Here is a 26,314-nt window from a genome sequence, read left to right as displayed (position 1 = left end):
CAGTGGTATGTGTTTATAAAATATCCAATATCAATTAATAACAATTTTTCCTGACAATTAAATCGTTATAACTATGCAATATGATGTAACGGTGACAGTAGAGTGTTTCTGTCTTACACGTTGTAGGTATTGAGTATTACTGCATTTGGAGGTAAATTATAATGAATTTTTACCACCAACATTGTGATCTTGAATTATTTTTCAAAACATTAAGCAACGAAATAAGTGAGCTATGAAAAGCATTTAAATTATTATAAAGATAGATTGCAGAACATAAGGTCATAAGATATTATTGCTTTTATACATTTATTTAAATATGTTTTTTACGAAGCTCTCCACACATTTTTCAAACATCTAGATGATGTGTTATTTATAAATAGTTATGAGTACCTACTCAATTTTTTTAAGAACATAATATTATTAATTCAAATATTTATTAATATTAAATATTTAAGTAAAAAATAAAAATAAAATCTATACATACATCTAAATTAAGACATTTTATAAGTTATATAAAAGATTTTACATTTTTGACTTATTATCATCGTATGACATTTCATAACTAAATTTGAGGTAAAATTTAGTTTTTATATTTGTACTTCGGTATATAATATTCTTAGCAAATTCTGAAATGTCAAAAACTTGTGTATACACTTCCGCAGCTTATTTTTTTACATAAATCGACCGTATCACACACAAATGATAAATTTGTTTTCAGCTCTTTGGAATTAAAAAATATGCCTGCAAACACAAAACTATTTTTTTAATGGTTCGGAAAATGTTTATTTGCTACAAAATAATCAACTTTTAAAATTATGTAGAATAAATGTTATTAATAAACAATAGAGAAAATAATATTGTAAACATAATTAATATAGTAGAAATGACGTTATACTCAAGACATTTATAAAAACTTACAAAAAAATATCACAATACCAGATTTCTTGATATTATCTTGGTCCCAGTTCGCCTTATAATAGAATTATTAAGTGTGTTGTTCATCAAGTTTTTAACTCGATTTTATTAAGTAAATTTACTCTAACAAAATCATCTAGATGTTCTAACAGTTGTTTATCTTATGCTAAATAAACATTTTTACTAGATAAATTACATATTGACATTTTTAATACATTTTAAGTACTTATACATAAATATATTAATTTTTTTTTTTGGAAAATTGAGCATACCTACTGTATACACCACGAGGTATGCATATAATTTACAACGAACAATGAATAAATAATATATTATTTTATCATATCGCGTGATCTATTTTCAATTAATGCATCAAATAACTTTCAGTTAAAATATAACGTTTCAATATGCGTAATCTGTGGGTGGACTATGGATGTGACACTGAAAGGATATATGTCTTAATTCTTAATGTGTATAATGTTACTTAAAAATGTTATTATTAAGAACTAGTTGAGTAACCGCCAGGCAGACCAATTCCTACTCATCTTTCTTTATATTACACTTCATCCAATAACGGCAGTGCTAAATCCGGAAAAGTTTGATAAATTGCCATTTGCACTTGACATTTGTAACGTAATATTTATGACAAAAATGTTTAGACTTACAACCAAGATTAGCCACAACTCGTGGAGAACTCAAAATACTTATAAATGTTCATTCTCTCCCAAAGGCTAAAATGTTGCAGACAAAGCCGCTTTATTTATGTGCGCAGGGTGATATTTAAAATAATAAGTCATTTATGACTTATGGGCTTAAGCTTTTTTTTATTACATTTTAGATATTATTATTTTTTTTAACTTTACGGATTCAGACTGCTTTACGTTTAAAATATTATGTGTTGTCAATCATTTTTAAAAACATTATTTCAATATAAAATATTTACAAATAAAGCATCAATTAATCTAATAAATAAAATACCGCAATATATTTTTTATATATTCGCTTTTAGCATTGCAGTAACAAAGCATATATGGTGACTGTATACAACTTACTGTATACGTTTGTTTGTGGTAGGTCATATAGTTATGACTCATAACCTACCGCAAACATTCTGTGACCTTTATTCTTTAGGAGACTAAATAAAAGTATATAGTAGTAATATTATATACAAATAATTTTAAATTTATGTTTATATTATGTATCTTATATTAGTTATGAACCACAATGAACAATAAAGTTAAAAAAAATTTAAGTGTTGACGTTTTAAAAGCACAGCACTTAAAATATCTAAAGGAGACAATTAAACATGTTATTTTTTTTTTTTAATGTATTAGTCATGATAATATTGTATGTATTTGAATAAATATGTGATAATTTTAATTTAGGATTGCAATTTTTAATATCATAATATTTATAAAATAATATACAATATTATATACCTACTCTCTTGTTATAATTTTCAATATACAGGGTGATTCTTTTATCAAACAACACTTATATGGTGTTTGTATGTAAATACCACCTATTAAAAAAACAAACATACCTAACCTAACCTATAACACACAAACACCACCCAACTTTGGGAAGCTATATCTTGTAAACGGATTAACGAAAAATGAAATTTAAACGTGAAAATTCATTGAAAAAATAGCCTTTTTAGTTTATGAAATTTTAAGTATAGGTTGTCATTTGAAAATCAAAAGTTGATAAAGGTAAAAATATTTAAAAAATATATAGTTCTAGAACAAGATGGTTCTAAAATTTTGAAAAACAAAAAATTTGAAAAAAGTCAATAGTTTTTGAAATAATGAGTGTTATTTGATAAAATAATCACCCTGTATAATATTATCAAATATATCAATAACTAATAATTCGAAAAAATAGTATGTCTTAGTTTTGAGAGTTATAGATTTTGCAGATCGTCGAGTTATACACAAAACAAAATAAAATTTGCCCGATTAAAATTATGTTTATACTGTAGACATTACATATTATTTAAACCGAAATCTTTATTTAATTCATCAAAGTTAATTCAACCGTAAAGTGATAGTACAAGGTTAGCAGTAATTTTTTCAAAAGTTACTTGTACAGCAATACGTTATATTCATACTTTGAGAGTATTTTTGTGTATATATATAATATATTCTAAACCAGTTAAAAATACAGATTATCTGATCATATAACAATACGGTGTACTTATTATTCTGGATTGCTTGATGAAACAATTAAAACGTATAATATTTAACTTCTCAGTTTTCACAAGACACACAGGTAAATAATAGTATTTCTAATTTTTTTCATAAGCGGATAATGTATTCGTATATTAATTATAAGTTTATAACTCTTTTTTTTTTTCCAAAAATAAAGGTTTCACGATGAATTCAATAACTTACGCCCGGCGGCAAATTACGATACGATACGTTACAATGCGTTAGGATCAAATATTGTTGCTGAACGTGAAACGTATAATAGATTAGGTTAGGTTAGGTCTGTATTGTTGGAAAAGCATTGCTGACCAAATAAACTAGCTATTATAATAATAATTGAGCAGAAGTAGTGCTTATTGCCTGCATAAGAATATATTATTACAGCACGCAAACACGTAGTATCATTATATGCGTGTAGTGTGTACGAGAAATATTGGGGTGACATTGTTTTACATAATTTAGAAGTCTTTAAAAACGATTTTTATCGAAATTCAAAATATATGCAATAGGTATTTTCAAATATTAATTTAATACATAAATTCTGAGTAGTTTCCTTTAAGTACTTACCTAATACTATTATTAGTTATTACATCCAGACAGTGCTTAAAAATAATAAAATTTTAGTAAATAACTTGATAAAGAGTATGAGAAGTAATTCCCTCATGGTTTATTTCCTCTAAAATTTGTTTGGGGCTGAAACCCTCAAATATTTTTGAATGGTTTATGCCTATGGCCCCACCACACGATGCATTTAAATATGATATAATTAATATAGTATAATAGGTACTTTAATATGTTCCTAAAGTACCTACCTATATCTGAACAGTTTCAAAAAACCAAATTTTTTTTTAAAAATAAATACACAGTATAATATTGTCCTAGCTCCTAATAGTCTTATGATACAAGCACATGCGCATTACCTTTTGTAAAAGTTAGAATTTAAATTTATTTATTATCAAACGTAAAAATAGGGTAGAGAATACAACTATGGTGGATCACCACGAATATGCGTATGACAAACAATATGTGTTAATATATTTGTCATGCAGATGAAATTATTGTATAACCCTTCCGACGATTCCGAGTAGTAGTGTGCCAGCAGTGGTGGTCACACTCACACACTCACACATACTCGAATACACCGCGACGGAGATCAACTGAGAGCCAATGAGGAGAAAACCGTCTGCGGAAAATGCGTCGCATCGATATACACACACACATAAATATATATAATATAGCATGCGATACGCACATAATATCGTATATTTTATAAAGGTATGAAACGGCAATGCACCATGTACACAATGAGTTTAAAAAAAAAAAAACACAGACAGGCGAAGTGGTGACGTCGACGAGGGCGGGTGGCGGTGGTATGGGGTCGGCGTTGTAGCGGGGAGGTGGGGGTAGACGAAAGGCGTGCCGTAGACGGGCACTATATATAATACATCCTAAATATATATAATATATATGCGTGTGTGTGTGTGTGTGTGCAATCGGTCCCTTTTTATTATTATTTTCCGTCGGAATGTGTATACACGCGCGTGCGCGCGCAAACGGATTTTGTGTATATGGTTGCAAAACCCGACCGACCGTCTGTCTGGACGATGAACGCACGAGAACCCGCGTGTCTGTGTACGTGTGCGGGCCGGGCCGGCGCGACGCACACGCACGCTCTTCTCTCTCTCTCGCCGTGCGACCGGAAATATTTCGTCGATACCGTAGAATGCGGTGGCGGTGGCGGCGATGGAGGCATCGGTCCCCGTCTGGATGGTGGTGGGGAGGGGGTTGCGAGGGGCATTGCGGCCGAGCCTGCGTCGAATGCGCAGAGAGGGGTGTGTGCCAGACTCCCGACGGTGGCGGCGGCGGTCCCGTCTGTCTAGACGCACGCTACGCAGACCACCCGAGTTCGCCAAAACACCATTCCACGCACCACCCGGCCACCACCACTTACCGCCACCGATTGACGACGCCCTACGGGTCGAAAAATCGCGTTCACCACCGACTAGTAAACCTACCCGTTGCATATACCCATCACAACACGCGTTTTATATTATTATTATTGTTGCCGTCGCAAACGTATTTATTCGGAGTTCAGACCACGGCAAAACAACCACCGTCTCACGGTCGCGTTGGCAGACCTGTGGTGGCCAGAGCGGATGGGTGGACGACACCGATAACCGCAGATGCGTCGGGTGAGTTCGGGTGCTAAACGCTTAGAAATTTGTTACTAATAAGTATAGTAAACAGTAGCCTGTTGCTACTAACGAATTTTGACTTGAGAATATCATTGTTATTAAGTATAAAAACGGAAATACATGCACATGCTATGACATACAGCAATATGCGAAAATGAATGAAAATCCACTGTGCGTTAAGAATAGAACGTATAATATAATATCCGCAAAACGAGACGACTTCCGGAGTCACCGCCCGACGGCGGCCGAGGTCAATACACCCGTTGCCTATGCACTGTATTCATCTCCAAAATGAATAATAATAATAAACACTAATAGGCTTATTACGACCCTCTCCCGAAACCAAGTAGCTGCACTAAGATTTTAAATCACACTTGGTCTAGTGGTATCCCATATTTGTTCAATCTGCCACTGAAGTCATGATCTCGATAACGGGAATCACGATATTTAGAACAACACATACCTAGTGTATCAATTACTACGTTTATAATATGATGGCGTTAAAACGGTTTGAAATTAAAACGGTTTTTAATTCTTAAACTACATAGTGCGAGCATTTTAACGCCATCACGTACACGCGTAGTAAATGGTAGTTATATACGTGTAATACTATATAGTCTCAATAATCAAATATATCTTTCTTGTCATTGTAAATATTATATTCTTGACGACTGTAAATACATTCGATTTATTTATTCAGACGATTTAAAAAATAAACATAAACTAGTAGTTGTTAATAACCTATGTATATAATATAATTATAATACATTTTATGGATAGTTAATATCTTATAAGAATGAAGAGAGCCTTGCGTTTTTCATTAATATTACGTGTTTATCAAAAATTCCCATTTAGTAATATTGTTATTACTTATTGTTACATAATCATATTATGTTATAATTATATACAATCAAAGATGTATTATGATCATTATTGTACTGTTACTAAATTATGGCATCATACAAGTTTCTATTAAAATGACCTTTTTATACCAATTACGTCGCAAAATCAATATAAGCCAATTGTGTTTAAAATAAATTAATGGCTAATGCTGGTAATTCAATATCATTATATAAAGTTCAGAGGTATTTCATAATAATTTAGATATAAACAATAATAACTCTCAAACTTTTTGTCACGATCAAGTAGCTAGAAATTACAGATCATCTAGTTAATTCGAATTTTGAACTAGTCTGCTGTAATAAGTATCATCTACTGAAGTAATGGATACAAAATTAAAGACAAGTATATAATATAACATATAAATATATTCTACACATTGTTATGTATAAAAATTAGATTTAAGTTAGTAAAACGAATTAAAACAATACATTTTAGTGGCTATCAAATAAATACTAAATTTATACCAACTATAAAATTAATGCTTCAGAATAAAATAAGTGACGGGTAATAAACATGTAAGTAAAACAGTATTAATAAAAAAATTAGACGAATTTATTATAAGTAATATAGGCATGCATTATAAACTATTTTTGTTGAGGAATATGGGTCTTATACCTATACAATTTTCTAAACCATTTTAAAACAAATGAAATCAGAAATTATATATGAGTAAACAATTTGGTTATCACATAAAGGATACAAAGCTTAATAAGTTTATAAGTATTTAACACTCTTTAAAAGTAAAGAACGTCATGCAATATTAACATAAAGTAATTTTAAATTGTATTATTGACTAACATAAATAGGTAAGGTAGGTACATAGTAACACTTGTTTGCATAATTGTGTTGATATTATATTGCTCATTTGCACAACGATGAAATAACCACTGCTGTGGTATTTTAGTAGAAATCTCTGTAAACCATAGTTATAAATTATGAGTTATTACTTATTACTCACATAAAATGATACTGACTCATAAGTCACCAGAACACTGGTAAATAAAAGTTAAAACCAAGGACTCGGTGTGAATAATATGTATGGTGTCAGTGTGTTATATAGGTTAAGTTAGGGTCTTTATACATACGTACTACTAGTTTACATACCTACCTATTATTATAAATAATAAACGGGATGAAAAGTATGCAGTTACGCGATCGAATAAGTAAAATACAACTGAACTGTACTTAATACATTATACTATATTTAAATATTCAAATACGAGCAAACAAACGAAAGTATCATTTTTATGTATACATATATTTTAGGTTAATTAATATTTGATTTTACTATAATATATACATAATAAACATTAATTAGTAAAATATAAGCAACCATCAACCGATTGAAAAATCTTATGATTTTTATATACTTGTACAATTAAACAATAACTATATTAGGGATTGTATTTACTAGGTATATTTTTGTCTTATGTCTGATTAAAATTCAAATATCATTCAAATGTAAAATTCTTATTAAAATAGATATTTGTATATTTATTGAATACGAACATACGATAACAAACTTATATAAATAAAAACAAGATTTAAGATACTGCTTTACTGCAGCTGAAAAAGTATTACAATAAATTTAGTGTAGGTACAAAATAAGTACACTTAATAAGTACACTTATATGATAAATACGTGGGTATAATAAATTAATAGATCAAAAATTATTTTTTAATTAGTTCTACTAATTTACAGCTATATTTTATACGAGCACCTACACCATTATTATAACAGGTTGAGCGTTTCCCAATGAATAAATATTACTTTTTACAAGACTTGGAAGTTTTCATGATTATACGATTAAATCTTTATTGTTAGTTTTTGGCTCAAAACTTTATTGTTATCTCGTTATGGCCGTTACTGATTCAAAATACCTCCGAATGACTCACGAATACCGTCACATTTTAGTGACTCATAAATAATCCGTTTGTAAACTAAAACGACATTCAGGCATCACGATAGTTATTCAATAACAATCAGTGACCGTATTCATTGTATTTTTTATTTTTTTTATACTATTATAAGTACACGTTTTGTTATTTAAATCATTTGAACTTCAAACATCATGAATGGGCTTTACAAAGTTGCCTTAGTATTAATTACATTTATTTTTTCGAAATTTGATTCGCTGACATATATATCTGTAGTACTAATATCGTTGTGGTTTATTGTTTACGTTATGCGTGTACAATAAATTTTACTGAAAAATACATTAATGAATTTTCAACAAACCAAAAATGCAAAAACCCGATTGGGTGTCTTGTTTTAGTGATTTACACATTTCGAAAATGACCAACTAAATACAATTCCCTGGAAGAAGCGTGATTTAATGATAAGAATGGTAATTGAGAAAAACTCTGCAGTAGGAAGCAGATCTCTCGGAAGACCATAGTCAAGGTTTGGAGGACTGTGTAAAAAAAACAATATAGAGGAATCAAATAACAACTAGCAGAAAATAGCGGAGGATAGAACTATAGATGGTGAAGTGCCTGGTAAGCAATATGATCTTAAACGGTCAAAACCAAAGAGAAAGAAGAAAAAAATTAAATTAATAAAATCTTATAGCTTTTACAGGAGCTTTGAAATCGCATTTTATCCCATCATAAGTATTAATAGAACTGTATTTAAAAACAATAAATATCTTGCTATCTTTGAAAAATTTGCTAATTGCAATTCTTATAGTTGCACAATATTTAAATTTTAAAATAACTCTACACAACGAGTTTTTAACTGTGTGTGACAAGAATTATATGTGCATATCGAACACAAATAACAATATATTATTTTAAAGATGAATCTTACACGTTTTAACGGACAGACAATAACATCATAACTTCATGTTCAGTATTTAAATTCGTAAAATTTGAACATGCCCAAAAATTAATATTCATAGTCATGTCGTCATGGAAATATAATAATACTGAGAAAAACATTGTCTAACTATGTTTTTTATCACCGATAAATATACAAAAATAAACTAGGAATTTCATTGTGTGTTGTGTTACATAGTAGGTCGGAAATGTATAACTTCTTATTAAGTGGGTATCAACAGTGTATCACTATGCAAATTATGAATTCAGAATTATTTCTACGATGAATAAATTATTGTATACAAATAACTATTCTGCATGAAGTCTCGATTTCCAAAGATTGTTTATATAATAGTAAAATAGTAAAATATTATATTAAGTTATATTTAGTAAATTTAAACATGGATTTAAAAGGATACCTACTGGGAATTGGAACCATTTCCATAGTACAAATAGTCAAGTACCTAGTTGATTAAATATTTTTAAAAATTTCAAAAAATTGACTGAAAATTATAACGTAGGAAAGTAAATAACAGAAGTCTCGAGTCTCTAATCAGTATTTTTTAATTACAAAATAAAATAACTAATATTGTATGTAATTTAAATATCTATCTTACATATGTGTATAGTTGTTCCCAAAAGTCATTAAATATTCGAGTTTTAAGCTTATATCGTATATGTGTTATAAAGTAATAAATTTGTTATTTACAATATTTCATCACATTCAAACTATGTACACGGACTTGAAATATATGTACTCGTTTTACTACCTAACTAAACAAATCTATGATTAAAATCATATTATTTATAGGTATTTAAACCAATTTGCATAACAACTTTGTAAAATTTAGATAAGACTTTGGTTGGATGGATTTTAATTTTCAAAGCTAATTATAATTTATTCTATTATAGTCTACAAGTGAATAGTTTTTGGAATATTAAAAACCGTTTCGATTAAAACTTAATAACATTTTAAATGAATACAATTTCTCTTAAAATAAAAATCCATCCAACCTAATGCCTAAATCTAGCTGTTAAAGTTCCAATGACATCAAATTTTATATAGTTTTGAGTAACTTTAAAATACTTTCATATTAACACTGGCTAATGCCTAATTCCCATGCACTTCGTTCCCTCTTAAAAATACCAACTGTATATATGATTCAACATTTTTGTCCTATTTGTCGTTTATATCTGACTAATCATGATCAAATTTTTCCTTGAGAAATTCCTGTGGATTTACCATATCTTAATCTCGATAAAAGATTTTTAACATAGCCATTTAAAAAACAATACTAAAAGTATATTCAATCATAATATTTTATCGCATTTTTAGCTTTGTAAAGATTTTTTAAATTTTTTAAATTCGTACCTAATAACAAATTGCTAATTTCTTTTTATTCCATACTAAATTGTATAACCAATAGCAACCCTATAATAACAAAAAAATATTTTTTTTTTTTATTGATCTAAAAAAACATCGACTTCTATGGCCATTAGATTGACATTAACTTAAATTAGTTTACAAAGGTGGTTAACTTATGTTATGGTATGGCTTAAATTAGGTTATATAGCTGAATTTCTTTTATAAATTGTAGGATGTTCATGATTGATTGGGGTCCGGACGTCCGGTCCAAGCGCTTCTCCAATTTATCGTGATATTTGGTGATTTCCTCGTGTCATCGTATTTTTGGCATTTGGTGATGATATGTTTGACTGTGAAGTCCAATCCACACATTTCACATGTGGGAGGGTCGTTTTTTTCCATGTCTGTGTGTTATAAATGTGTGCACTATTCGTAGAGTTAGGTATAAATATGTTTATGTTTGTTGTTATTATTATTTTATTCTATTATTATTATTAATATTCTATAAAAAATCTCAAATTTAAATTAAAAAATTAAGGGCCACTTATGAAGATAAAATATAGCCTACAAATCTATAAAGTTGAGGTCTTCGCCTTTTGGGCATTCTAAAATGATAAAAAACAAAATAAATACAACATCAACTATATAATAGTAAATTATTTGCTTACATGTTGAATAGGAATTAATCTGCTGTATATTAAAGTAGCGGTGGTAGGAACGTGAGCGTCAAGAGAGACACGACGACGGCGGACAGTTGTTAGTTATTGAATTACAAAGACAGAAAAATTAAAATATGTTGCTTAAATAATGTGATTAATGCATAGAAAGATAGATTAGGTAGGCTTAATATATTTGCAGTGTCTGTGAAACCATTGAAATACCCATTTACAATTTCAACCCAATCAGTTCAGCCGTTTAGAAGTTATGTGAACAAGATAAGTACGGAAAGATAATTCATATTACCCGTTTTCTCGTAGGAATGAAGCATTTTTCCGCGGTAAAAAGTAGCCTATGTTCATCAGAGATAATGTCGGCTTCTAATGGTAAAACAAATCGGTCAAAACGGTCCCGTGGTTTCGGAGCATATTCAATACAAACAAACTAATCTTTTCTCTTTATAATATTAGTGTAGAATGTGTAGATATGTTTCTGCGCGTTAGAAAGTGCACCGGTCAATATAAATTATAAACTATTCATTGATAATTTATACTATAACATTTCAAGATTAGACTAACATAGACTAATGTTCATTTACACACAAATCATGAAAATACCGTCATATCGATTTGCCTACATTTTTCTTATTGAAATACTGTCGAATGCAGTCTTCACTCCATATAGGTACCAATTTATTCAATTCTATATATCTATATATAAGATTCTATTATCTTCGTAAAATTGTAATATTATTTAGGATATAAAAAATCTATTATAATATTATACTGCGCTGATTGTCAGTGTAACTGTTACGTTTTTCCCCCACAGATCACAAACTATGTATATTATTATGCTTGTATAGTTGTATATTAAACGATAAACAGGCATATTTCGCTTACAAAATGAACGTGGAAAATTTTCCGTTATTTGTATAGGTACCTATATACAACGATATATTGACTTCCATATAAACTTCTTTTTTGATACTTAATAGAATACATAGTTACTGAACTATCGTCTATCACATTATATCATTCATTATACTCATTAGAAACATGCGCGTACCATGTATTCGATGAACGTTTATGACAGGACTGTACAATTTATGAAGTCATTGAGAAAACTTCTACAAAAGTTAAAAATATATCCAGTGACAATAAACAAGATATAATGTATAATGTATACGACTCCATCAGACCCCATCAACATTGTCGACCAAAACGTGTTTCAAATAATAATTGATTTTAAGGGCTGACATCGAACTGAGTCCATACTAACATGTATGTGTTTAAATTGAGTCCGTAAAGAGATAAGATTTAGATATCATAACTATCTAAATAGTTGACGATACTATAGTAAACAAATTTTCTGATTTGAATTTTTAAAGTCTGTATCTTTTAAATTTTTACCGGCAACTATTTAAATTATTTTATATTTATATTACGCATAATTATTTTTTAACCAATTTCTGATTGTATTTCATACTAACTTGTGTTTTATAACTGATAAAAAAAAAACTGTAAACAATCATATATAACTACTTAAATTATATTATAAGCTTATTAATTAACTTTTTGTACTTTATACTATTTTGTAGTTTTGTATCTAAAGTTCAAAAAAAAAATACTGTAAACAATCAAACACAACTTTTGGGAGACTACACGCAGTCAACCTCCACGTGGTGTCTCCTGGATGACGTTAATAGAATGAAGGGACTCAACTCCGATAACCCAAAAATATTTGCAAGACTCAATTCAATATTACCGGATTTTAAGTACAGGTGTCACAAAAACATAATCATAAAAATTCGAGTTGATTCAAATCCAGGTAATCGTGTACCTAATCCTGGTTTCTCATCATAAAACCATCGACGAGTGCCGGTGCGGGTTATCAAGAATATATTATGCAGGTAACTATGTCGATAAACGGACATTAGCACGTAATAACTTTTTATAGTCCGAAGAAATGAATATACGTTATACACTTATTTCTATGTTATATATTAAGTACAATTTTTTTTTCTTAAATTTTGACCATTAGATATGTATTTAATTATTTTCATCAGACGCCAAATGACCTAATACATGCTCACATTACAGCACAGATGATATAAGTTTCTCTTTTTATCTAAAGTCAAATCATACCTGCAGTGCTCTTGGTATGTCGATAACTGCATAACAACTTGTGTCATTGACAGTTATATATAACGTACAATATAGCAATATAGTATAAATAGTATAATATATATATATATATATATATTACATACCAACTAATATATAATATTATAAATACATAGTATATAGATAGGTATGTCTTTATAGTATATTATATTTTATACTGTCTATACTGACCTTTAGAAATGTAAGTTTCGACTATAAATTATATTAATGCCGATAATTATTGTTTCTATTATAAAATAATATCTCACCTACTTAACCTATACATGTTTATATGAAGCAGTTAATATTATAAATTATAATATACCTTTTAAAATAGCATAGTTGTTGTTATTATTATTAGCATTCGATTAAATTCCGGGAACCGCCTTATCAACAGACCTTTTTATAGAAAATTCAACCAATCCACCATTTTTTGCATTGTTTGTGCATTAAATAAATATGTATCTTAAAAGTTAAAACTGATAATATGTTTGTGCAAATACAAACTAAATACCTTTCATTCTTAAGACAACAAAATACACGAAATTCCGTCAAACGGTTATTTACAAATAACTTGTAGTACATCAATTTAAATTAACACGCGTATAGTTTTGTTTGCACGCTGTACGTTAAATGTTTATTTAGTGAGAGAAATTGTTTCAAAATAAGTTTTCTGATGACATTTGAGGTCGTATCCCTGCTGAGTTGAGAACCATACTCACACGCCTTCCATCGAATCTGTGTTTATAAAAAAACCTTTTTAAAACCAAATTTTGAAAAATAATAACAACCCATAAATATACCATTTCCATTGGCTACAGATTTATTTACATGTTTATAACGTACCTATAGAAATTTAACTATATAAGTAGTCGAAGATCGTGAGATTTACTAAACATTTTTTACAGCAAAGGTGGATTGTTGAAGGAAAGTGTGGTATTTCCTATCTGTATAATAAGAAGCATTTTCAATACTATCATTATGGCCATCTTAGTAGTTTCGAATCTGAATATTGTGCCTCACCGTTAACACTAGATTCACGAGCCTGATTTATAGCATTGTTTTACCAACCAAAGACAATAATAAACAGTAAGTTCATATTTATAAGAAATCAAATTAAAATTATTTAATTTTCTTAATTTTCTTATTTTATTTGTTAGTAAATGTTTATTATGTGATTGAGTTACGCATCTACTACAATAAAATTAGTTATTATTATTAAATATTTATCTAGCAGCTTTAAGTCAAAATCAGTTAAGTAATTAAAAGTAAAATAAAGCTGAAATTAACTGCACGTCACTATTATAAATGCAACATTCATGGGAAGAAAAATAATTAAAAAGTGTTTAGGTTCTATGATATATAAGTTGGTAAAAATATTTTATATTGTATAAAATCACTTTTAATTGCTAAAATGTAATTACTTACTCATTAATTAATATATTTTTAGAACATTTAATTACGCTGCAAAAAAAAACTAAGCAATACATGTTTCCACGTAATTAATTTTTAAATAAAATTGAAACATTAACATTATTGGATATAAAACAAGTTAATTAAATTATTTTGAAGGGCATTCATTCATACATTTATTATAAAAAATGTTTACTCATTAAGAAAAAAAAAACTAAAACTAAAGTCAAGTTTCAGATTATATTTAAATTCAATAAAAAGTTTACATTTTTACTTTATCATTAGTAATTCATCGGTAAAATGTATAAACCGTTCAAAATCGAATTGTGTAATTCCTTTAGAAATCTCGTTCGGATGTATGCGTTAGGTACATGTATGATTGACAGGCGACGGAACGCCCTTCAGCCTATTTCAATAGATACACTGGTTTTCCGAAATTGACAGATAGTTATTACTTATTCGACATCACACGTAATATTTCTGGCGAATAAAATATGTGTAAATTAATTTAAGAACACGTCACACCTACATATTATGTTGTCTCCACCTTATAAACATACAAGTGTACATTAACAGCAATAATTGTGCGTAGTTCAGCAGAACCATGTTTGTGCTATTAGTTATAATATTAGAGTTAAATGGTGAAATAATTTAAGGTAAGAACTAAAAAGAACAACTTCTGTGCTTGACAGCAGTGTATATTTAAAAGAGTTGAGAGACTACACTGGATGTGTGTTTTGTATGATGCATCATATTATTGTGAACATTTTAATTTATTTGCTTGTCACATAGAATTAGAATTTAAATGGAATCAAATATTTTATGACGTATGAAAATTTTCGTTTCTTAATGCTCAAATATTCTGAAAAATTTTAATTCTGACATATTTTAGAAAGTGGTAACTAGTAGAGTGAAACATCGAGTTACCCCTTCTCTAGAAAAATACTAAATACATCATTGGTGTAATGGCGTATGAATGTTATTAGTTTTTACTATTTAAGTGAGTAATGTATATTTTTAAGTTGAAACATTTTTCGTAGGATTCAAATTTTAAATTCAATATCTTACACACTAAACATAGATAATATTATTGTATTTTAGTTTGATAATGGGTGTAATATATAAAAAACACTTATATATGTTTTAATACACAATGTTATTGGTTCTGTCTGAACACAAGTTCAGCACAAATTTACCATGTTGTGCGATTCTAATACGGAGACGACACAATATGTAGCTAGAGATGTCCTTTTAAGCTAATCGATAACTTCAAGTGCATTATTATTGTCGAATGAATTATATCACGTGCGCCAATTATTGTCTATTTCTGAGAATACCTAAGTTCAGTTGTATGTAAATAAGTCTTTTTATACTACAATGAGTCCCGTAATCTACTGGTCACCAACACAAGTGCTCCTCAATTTAGTTTTTATATTCGAATAAATAATTGGTATCACGATAAGTAATGTCTATCGTTTTCAAAAGCTTAACTCTGTCTACTGTAACTGGCATGTGAATATCCGTAAACACTTATCATGCGGTCGCCACATGCTCTTTTGTTATTTTATTCAAATATCCCAAAGCCAAAATCCACAAACACTCGACGTACAAAAGTATTATTATTGTATTGATTCAGTGGCTTGTTGGCATACAATAATTTGTTAACATTTTTCGAGCAACATAAAGCTTATCATAAAAAAATAACAATTAGGTATCTATAATTAAAGTTTTTTTGACAAATTATTGATGAATATAATTAGGTAATCCGGTAATCGTTTCATAAAAATTATAAAAGGACACATCATTTTAGGTTATGAATATCATGCAGTTGGGAAAATGTTTATCTAAATAATTTGAATGTATTTCAAAAACTAATTTTCTAACGACATAATATTTTTAATTTAATACAACTGCAAATTTATTATTCAAACTATTTTTGTAGATAAATAATTGTAAAAAATACATTCACAAAAATTTGTATTTAGGAGATTATTTAGATAACATTTTATTCGAATGTCCTACTCCAGGAGTCTTCAGCCTTTTTAGGCAGCGAGCCACCTATATTATTTTTAAAAATCTCGCGGGTCACAACAGTAATAAAAACCTGTATTAAATAATTAAAAATATATTTAAATATATACGCTATGCTTGAAATTTGTTCGCGGGCCCATAAATAAAGACAAAGTGGACCGCAGGTTGAAGACCTTTGCCCTACTCAGATGAATACTAAATACGTTATAATGCTAAGTATATCATGTATATGTATGTATGTATATTGATAGCTGATAGCGATAGAAAAGCAAAGGAAAACTCAACAGGGATATATAAGGTATAGCAATTTTATGAAAGTTATAATTTCCAAAAAGATGAATTTCATTTAAAATGTATATGTAATATATTTTATTTAAATCTATATAACTTTTTCCAAATTATTTTGAGAAATTAAAAATTTTAAATGCATTATAAAATTAATAATATGTAATAATATAATATTATAATAAAAATCAAGGAAACACCCCTATAAAAACATGTTTTTTAAACTTTTTAAATTTCAATATAGTCATAATTTAATAATATACAATATACATATAAATACATCTATATTTGCAATCTGTAAAATATATACCTAAGAGGACACGGGTTTGGTTTTCTCCTGCTTACAAACGTACAACATGACAAACTTTACGTTCACAATAATACGTTTTAATCTGTAATTTTTAAAATTAGAATGAATTTTTCTTTTGAAAAATTTAAAAGCAAGAATATTATTTATAGAATCTCAGAAAATTTTATTGATAACACTAATTATTCGTCGATTCGACAAGCAAGGTTAATTTAATTCCCATAATTTCTAGTTTATTAATAGTACACATTGTTATGACACGCGTATCTCTCAAGAATGTTGTTGACATTATTTTATGATAAAATATGATTAACTACTTTTATCAGTTGAAAAGCATCGACCGACTGAGGAAAAACTGTCAACTAAAAAAAGAAAATTCGCTTCTGCGACTACAAAAAAAGGCGAATGACGGAATTTTTGGATTTGGATAGAGCTAAGGTATACAGGGTGATTTTTTTATCGAAGAACACTCATTATTTAAAAAAGTATGAGTGTATGAGTATGAGTGTTCTTCGATAAAAAAATCACCCTGTATATATATAAATATTGTCTAAAGCTCTGTTGAGTAAGTTCAAGTTTTTTAATATTTGGTCTCGAGTAATAAATAAAAATAACAAATATAACGATTAGTTTTAGTGCATGTGCACTAGCTAGCGACAGTTTTGTATTTTTTGTCGTAGATATACTAATCGTTATTATCATTCTGTCTCGACAGAATAAAATAAACACAATTTATACGTCTGTGAAAATGGCTCATTAATTTTGTCATAATATACATTATAATGTATGACAACTTTATTAACTTTTTTAAATGGTAAGAATATGTCTAATGTCTAGTTTAGTTTTCTGACATAGGTATACATTACATTTGCATTATGTGCAACTATACAAGTACATAATATTATAACCAACGTTTGATATTGTTATTATTTTGTATTTTAATTTGTTCACAAATTGGTTTTGCTTCCTTAAATAGGTTTCATATATCTAATGAAAAATAAATAGATGAACTTAAATGCATAATAGTTAACATTGCGTATGACATACTAATACAAATAACTATGAACATTACGGTACCAAAACCTACCATCACGAAATCATGTTCTAACATTACCAAAAAAAAGAAACAAATATTGTTATTTGTTTTAGATTTCTAATTAAACAGAATAGGAATCAGATTGACTCGACGTTACTGTGTAGCGCATTAACATGACTTTTATTTTTATTATGGTATCAGTGGTAACTGATAACACGACTTAGGCGACAAGATCATAAAAAAGAAAGATATGTTTTAATAATAATAATTTGAATATAAAAACGATGTTATAAAAAATTATAAAATTATTATAATATTATAATGTGATTAAGTGAGTTTAGTAGGTAGGTACAAAGTATCTACCGATATTTTAACGATTTTCCAATATATATTTATAGATTATAATAACAGTAATACAGTACCAATTAGCTATTATACAACATAATAATAAAACTGTGAGAGACAATATTTTTACGGGGTTCGTGATAATAATATGTAATATTGAACGGGTCGATCGAACATTGGTCAATATAAACATAATAAATATTATTTAATACATTTATTGTTGTTTTCATAAATCTGGGCCAAGTTTGTATTTGACCGACATGCGCAGGGAACCCCGGCGCCCGTATTATACACGTCATGCATGCACGTATTGTATTAGGCATTATGTTTGTTGGCAGCGGTAATTTCTTTTTTTTAAACATAATATCGAATTGGGTCGTTTTGGAAAATGTGCGGGCATAGGGGCTCGTCAACATTAGAAATAACAAACATAATCATTCAGTGCGTAAGTTATAGATATTGATTTTTGGGAAAACCGTGTCGTCGCCACAACCGAACCCGCGCTGTGTGCAAGTACAATAATGACGTATTTAGGGTACATATTATATATATATATATGTGTGTGTGTAAATGTTGGCGGGGGCGACGTCGCGTCGTAGTGGTCGCGCACATCGGTAGCACCACTGGCATCGTCCTCAAAGTCGTCGTCGTCGTCGCCGCCGCCGCCGCAGAGGACGGGGTGTAGTGACCTGGTTTTTGGTAACAGTGACCTAAATACACGTTTGTTTATGCACGTGGAAAATGAATATTGTACAAAATTTAATTTCCTAACATAACAATATCGATATGAGCGGTACGTTGGTGCCTGTACCTATGTATAAGTACTCTACACTATAATATAGTATTATGGTAGGCATCTACATAATTATTTACGTATGTTATTTACCTACATATATTATAAATTATAATACGCAAATGACTTGTACTGTTTTATTACTAAGAGACCGATTAATACGCGTGAGTAGGCAACCGTTTGAAAATAAATATATGCGCGGTTATAATATTATGTTATATTTTGTGAACCTACATCATACTTTATATGTAAGTTATTTAATTTCAAACAAATTTACAAGATGTCTGTACACAATTATATGTTCTTCAAATCTTAAAAGAAAATTTATTTCTGTATAAGTAGCTACTAAAAAGAAATACATTATAATTTTAAATAATATGCACTTTTATATCAAACAAAATTATGAAAAATTTCATTAATTTGTTGTAAATAGTAACATAATATTGTTGTTTGTTTTTTTTCCATTGTTTAGTATAAACGATTTAATTATTAACTTAAATGTCTAAACGTTTGGTACTTTTTTTTTTGTAAAATTTATAATTTTTATAATTTAAATTATATAAAAAGAAAAAAAATATGTACACATACTATAATAAAGTAAATAGTAAATATAACTATATTCAATTAATATTAACAATACTATAGTATAATATAATGTAATACTTATATACTTATATGTTATATAAGAATTTTATTTTACTAAAACGGGTAAAACAATAGAGAGACTTTAAAAACTTAATCAAACAACACAACAGAGTATACAATTAATAATCAACAAATTAAATTAAATCTTATTACCTATTATATTATACTTATGTTTCTTTCTTAAGCGAGAAGGAAAGTTAGTTTTGCAAACATTTAAATTAACTTTATTTTTAGAACATTTTTATTACACACCCCTTTTTGAACTCGAGTGCAGTTCAATCATTTAATTTAGGCATAAAAAGTGCAATTTGAATATCCCGAGTGCATGCAACAAAATCAGCCATATCCCCCCTCTCCAGTCCCCATGACAAAATCATTTGACCACCAATTATACAATTATAAATTACATAACACAAATTCATAAAATATTTGCAATTTTTAATTTTTGAGACAATATGGTAAGGATAATGGCCTAATAATTTACTTGAAACGCATAAGCGAAAAAAAATTTATAAATTTAACGCCTAAATGTTTTTATAAATGTATTAGTTATGGGCGTTATGGTTAACATGGTACTAGGCCTTCTCAAAAAAGGAGAGTGGAAATAAAGACTCAATAATATACCTATAGATAATGATTTACCCTTGTCACAAAAAATTGGTCTAGGCTCTATGAGATGATTGATAATTGATTAGGTAGTATATAAATTAGTAACTATATAGTTGTATTTATATTCAATTTTTACAATTTTTTTCTTCACTTACTAACGTATACGACATACTAATTATATATTTATATTTTATATTTTAGGTTCAAGTCATAACAATCGTTAAACAAAATGTTACTCAACTAGATTTACTTTTATATACAAATATTATTTAAAATTTATTTTTCTAATTTTTTGAATATCAAATATTATAAACAGTATAAACATAATTATTGCAAGCAATATATAGCTAAATAAATGTTATATAGATTGAAGTTATACAAATTATTTAAAAAACAATAAAATGATTAGTTATAAACATACAATATGTTTTTCAAAATTTGAAAATGAGTAAGTACCTATAAAATATAAATACAAATTACAACTAATTTGTATGATATAATAGAATAATAGTATCAAATTGTATAAAATATTAAAATTATATGTATTACGATGGCACGTTAAAAAAACCATAATTTGGTTAATTTAATTTATCAAAATAATGTTATCGCATTGTTGTATATCTTGCTCAGTATATAATATATTCGTTTACCTATAACATTCTATCTGTACCTATCTGTATGTCTCGTAACTAACATCAGATAGTCAATATTATTACTATTATTATTATATGTTATATGTTGTTATGTTGTTGTTAAGACCTAGTGAATGAGTTGTGTTTTACATACTATTAATTATTAATTATCAATGTCAAATAAACTATATTAAAAAAGTCTAATATTGTATTGTTTATAATAATATCAGTATCATATAAAACAATTATTTTTTTCTTATGCTGTAATAATTATCATATTCACAAATTCGACTTGTGTCAAATGTACCTATCGCTTATATAATACACAATGAACTTACATAAATTTGTAGCACACTCTGCACACTTATTAAGTTTTATCATATACTTGCGTATAAAAATCAATAATTGCATCATAGAGGTCGAAATACATTTTAAAATTGTTTTTTTTTTTTTGTAATACCTAAATTTAATTTGAAAAAACCACTAATTTGAGATTTAATTAGAATATTTAAAGATATGAAAAAACATTGTTTTTGACAGCATAGTCTTTGGCATAAGGGCCATAAGGCTAAAAACCCGCAATGTTGTGTAATGTTGAAAACTGTTTGTATATTGTATAACCACTAATATGAATACAAAAATCAAAACCTACAAAAAAAATTATATAAATATAATCATTTCTTTATTGTGGTTACAGAATACATTTAAACAAGGCAATGGATTCTATTACAACTTGATTACTTAGGTATTTAATGTAATCACCATCAAAATAATATTGACATTTTCACAGTTAATGCTTTACTAAAAAACAATTAAAATACAATTTTGAATTCCGAAAATTTATATAACATTTGTCAGCGTGTTATAATTATTGACATTACTACATTATATCTACTTAATTAAATTTTTCATTTTACACGTTGAAATCCGTAACAGGAATGCAGAAAAATAGGTATATTAGGAACTATTTGATAATTCAGTCGAATATTTACAGACGAACGCCTCTAAATGAAGCCCTCGTTTATGATATTTGAATATTAAAATATCTAAGAATTAACGGTAAAATATTTTACTAAATATTTTTAGATAGATTAAAATTGCATGAAATATAAATATTATAGTAAACAGAAACGTGCTGAACGGGGGCAATACCCGGACGATCATCTTACGCAATAATACGAAACTCTCTGCTGCCGAGGTTCAACGTCAAATACATTTTGAACATTTTAGACATAATTGATTTGTTTTTGTTTTGCACTGGACGTGAACACTGCACATGATTGTTAAGTGGTGCCCGTCACTCGTCAGTTACCTTTCCGTCCCTTTCACTAGTCCACAAACCGAAATTTACTAATTACCAATATAAATATATAATATATAGTATATATAAAAGCGTAGATTGTGTGTGTGTGTATAGTTTATACGTTACTCGTATGGGTTTTAAAATAATAAGAATCAATAGCCATTAGCAACGAACGGGTTGTCGAAAAAAAAAACAAGACAGACGTGATGTAAATCTTAGGAATGTCGCTGCTGACCGTCATCGATATGTACGCATATAGTGTTTTATTTCATAAAAAAATAGCGGCACCGCGGCCATAAAATCAAGAGGAGGAGTAGAATGACATGAAAATATAATAATATAGATCTCTATCTAGCTAGGTAGTTTTTAATCATAAGTATGACGAACCTTTATAGTTTCATATTATATTATGGTACAAGCGAGACTGACAACAATTTCGAAACCTATGTAGGTATTGTAAGTACACCTATATACTGCATACACGTATGAATCTAATTACACGATTATTATTGTGCGTCGAAGTAAAATTATTATACAATAATGTGTGTTTTTATTTATTCTCTGTAATAGTGTGATCAACGGGTGAAGCCCCTATGCGGAACGCTACATATATAATTATGATGTTTTTTTATGGTTATTATTTTTTTTTTTTTTTTTAAATACAATTTTTCAAAGTTCTTACACTTTCTTGTACTACTTATGGTGATACAAACTTTTGTTTATCAAATGAGAACCCCCCCTCTTTTTTACTGAAAACTAGTGGATAAGTTTTTTGAAAATTCTGATTTACATATATAGTTCAAAATTTGAATAAGTAGTTTCTTAGTTATTACAATATTTGTACTAAGAATAATGGTTTGTAAAAATATGAAAAGATGTAATATTGAAACTAGTATTTATTATATTTGCCACAGTTTTTACAAACTATTAATATAATTAGTTAAATATTAACATTTTTAAAGTTGTATAGACTTCATATATCTCATAAACCCATTACCATGGACCGCGATCATCTTTAGAACACAAAGTTAAATAACTAAAAATACTCGTACCAATTTTAATTATGATACGTCGAATTTTTCAGAAAAATAATCCTCAGAATTATTCACAGTTGAAAAGGGAGATTTTCATTTGAAAAACAGAAGTTTTTATCTTCACAAGACACTCCTTAAGTAGTACAGAAAATCTTAAGAATTTGAATTACGGTCTTTATACAATTAAAAATTCCAAAATAGGATTTTAAATTTTTAAATAACTGAATTATTGAAGAAAAAATAGGGGGTGAGCATACTTAGTGAACTACCCTGTTTTTTATATATTTACAAGATTCCGTAAAAATATGATAATTATATATATTAGATTACTTATTATGCTTTTTTATTAGTAGGCGTGTATATAAAACATACATTTTACTGTGGAAGGCTGGATTGAAATAAATGTAATGTTACCGGAAAGCAAATATATTTATCTTGGAACTTGGTGACTCGTTAATAAATCCTGTTTGGCATATTGTGAATTAAAACTTTGAGTTTAAAGATTTTAAAATCTCTTTCTTAGTCCCAAAACAATAATACCTACCTATGAGCTGTTATCTGTAAAAATATTTTAATGATCATAAAATAATAAAATATCAATTTCATTTCTTTATATTATAGTTTGCCATATATATTTTGTAATTAAAGATTTAATTGGATTAAATATATTTATATGGTTAGGTATTTTTTATTATTCCTAATTTTAATATTTCCTTATTTATTAAATGGTCATAATAATTTATTGTTTTTTAAAATTTGATAATTTCCAATGAAGTAAAAATTTCTTAAGAAATACATTTTAACCATTAAACCTTTAAATAAAAAAAATAATGTATCTAATTTTTTTATAACATGTTTAATATTACCTTGAATTAGGATACAATGAGTTGAATACCTATCCATTTATTTCAACATGTCATTTACTTCTCATATTTTGTTATTGATTTTTATATTATAAAAATATGATATAAATTATTAATATTCTGTAAACAACTTTATATCAAAAAATGTTTCAAAGGTACTCTAAGGTACTGATGTAAAGTTTTATGTTATATACCTACACATTTCCAGCTTGAGTTAAGGTATAATCTATAGAAGTATAGAACATCTAGTCATTGTATACATTTTATAGTTTTCTTGCACATTTTTTGCATTCTATAGAACAACTAGGATTTCTATATAATACTGGATTCAACACATTTCCAGTAATATATATATTATAAATCCATGGACCAGGCGCGGATCCAGAAAAATTTAACAGGGGGTGCTCAAAAAAAAAAAAAAAAAATTGTTACACCTTACTATTTATTTAAATATTACCATTTACTATTTTATTTATTAGTGCTAACTTTTTTTCCATAATAATTGTTATCGGTGCTTTCCGCCGTCGACGCGTGTTGTTACATACGAGTATACTTCGAAAACAATTAACAATAATAGTTATTATTGTCGTATGTGACGGTGATAACGAAAAGCACTGATATTATTATTATTATTATTATTTTTATTTTGAAAAATAACAAATAATTTAATTTATAACATACATTTATTTTTTTCGTGGCTAAATGACAGGGGGTGCCCGAGCACCCATAGCCCCCCCTGAATCCGCGCCTGCCATGGACCATGTAAGTATACTGATTAAAAAATTAATGTAAATTTTATGTGAATTCGTAATATCTTGGGTTTCGTAAAAACACGTTTACATATTTTAATTTGATCACAATCTTCACGTAACAATAAAGTACGGCGGTGAATCCAAATGAACTATAAAACTATATAAGCAATTAATATTGTCATGGGACATTGTTTTGCTCCGATCTACAAATACAGTAAATTATTTCAATGAAAACAGAACAATAAGAAACCACTAAAAATATGATTATGAGGGCGTTTGTATAATAGCAATGTGTCTAGTTTTTCTTTGCCAGTCACGGTGGCATTTGGAACCTATCCATCTTTTACGGGGCGAATACTGATTACGGAAGGAAAGAAAAACATTTGATAGCAATCGTGGAGGTCTTTTTTTGTACGTATTTTATATATATTATATTATTTCTCGTGATTAATATCCCCTACGATGCCAAGTGAATATTGTCTTTGTGCACAGGTCACCAAATGAATTTGCGCAGTAAATAAATAATGTGAGAGTGGTTAGAGTGGTGTTAACGTTTTTTTCGTAATGAAACTTTCAATTCATAAACAATGGATGGTAATATATATCATATAGGTATACAATATGTTTTATACATTTATCAAACAACACCGTAATATATTTAACACTAAAAATGAATTAAAATTAAACAATAACTTTAAATAACAATAGACGCGGCAATATGGAATATAGATGTTGACAAAACTGTAGGTGAATTTTGTGTGACCTTATAGTAGAATTATTTGTTTTACATTCAAGAAAAAAAACCATTCGGAAATGCTAAAAAAAAATCACTACCTAGTACCAGTAGTACCTAAGCTGATTTATATGAATAAATAAAATCATTAAGGCCAATACCATCAGATTAATTGAACAAATCCATGACATATGTAGCCTACGTCTAATCTGTTCTAATTTCTGTCGACAGCTGTATTGTATTTATGTATTGTTTTGTTTAGCTTTGTTTGACACACATTCCATTAAATTCAAAGGTCTATGCACTATAAT

At 28.1% G+C, this 26,314-nt stretch overlaps 1 protein-coding gene and 1 long non-coding RNA gene across 3 annotated transcripts in view; one reads left to right on the top strand and one right to left on the bottom strand.

The window, feature by feature from the left end:
• Positions 1-26,314, bottom strand: part of Pdk1 (Phosphoinositide-dependent kinase 1) — a 161,837-nt gene that overhangs the window by 93,701 nt on the left and 41,822 nt on the right. The window lies entirely within an intron of this gene.
• LOC149056155 (uncharacterized) lies at positions 5,161-21,024 on the top strand. Its single transcript, XR_016191758.1, has 4 exons — positions 5,161-5,314; positions 12,658-12,969; positions 14,131-14,311; positions 20,888-21,024. It is a non-coding gene; the product is annotated as an uncharacterized LOC149056155 (long non-coding RNA).

The sequence above is a fragment of the Diuraphis noxia genome, unplaced genomic scaffold (genome assembly GCF_037042655.1).
Source record: "Diuraphis noxia isolate RWA-SAM2 unplaced genomic scaffold, SU_Dnox_SAM2 contig0004, whole genome shotgun sequence".
Taxonomy (NCBI): Eukaryota; Metazoa; Arthropoda; class Insecta; order Hemiptera; family Aphididae; genus Diuraphis; species Diuraphis noxia.
The sequence above is the reverse complement of the archived record's forward strand: the minus strand, read 5'-3'. Positions and strand labels throughout refer to the sequence as shown.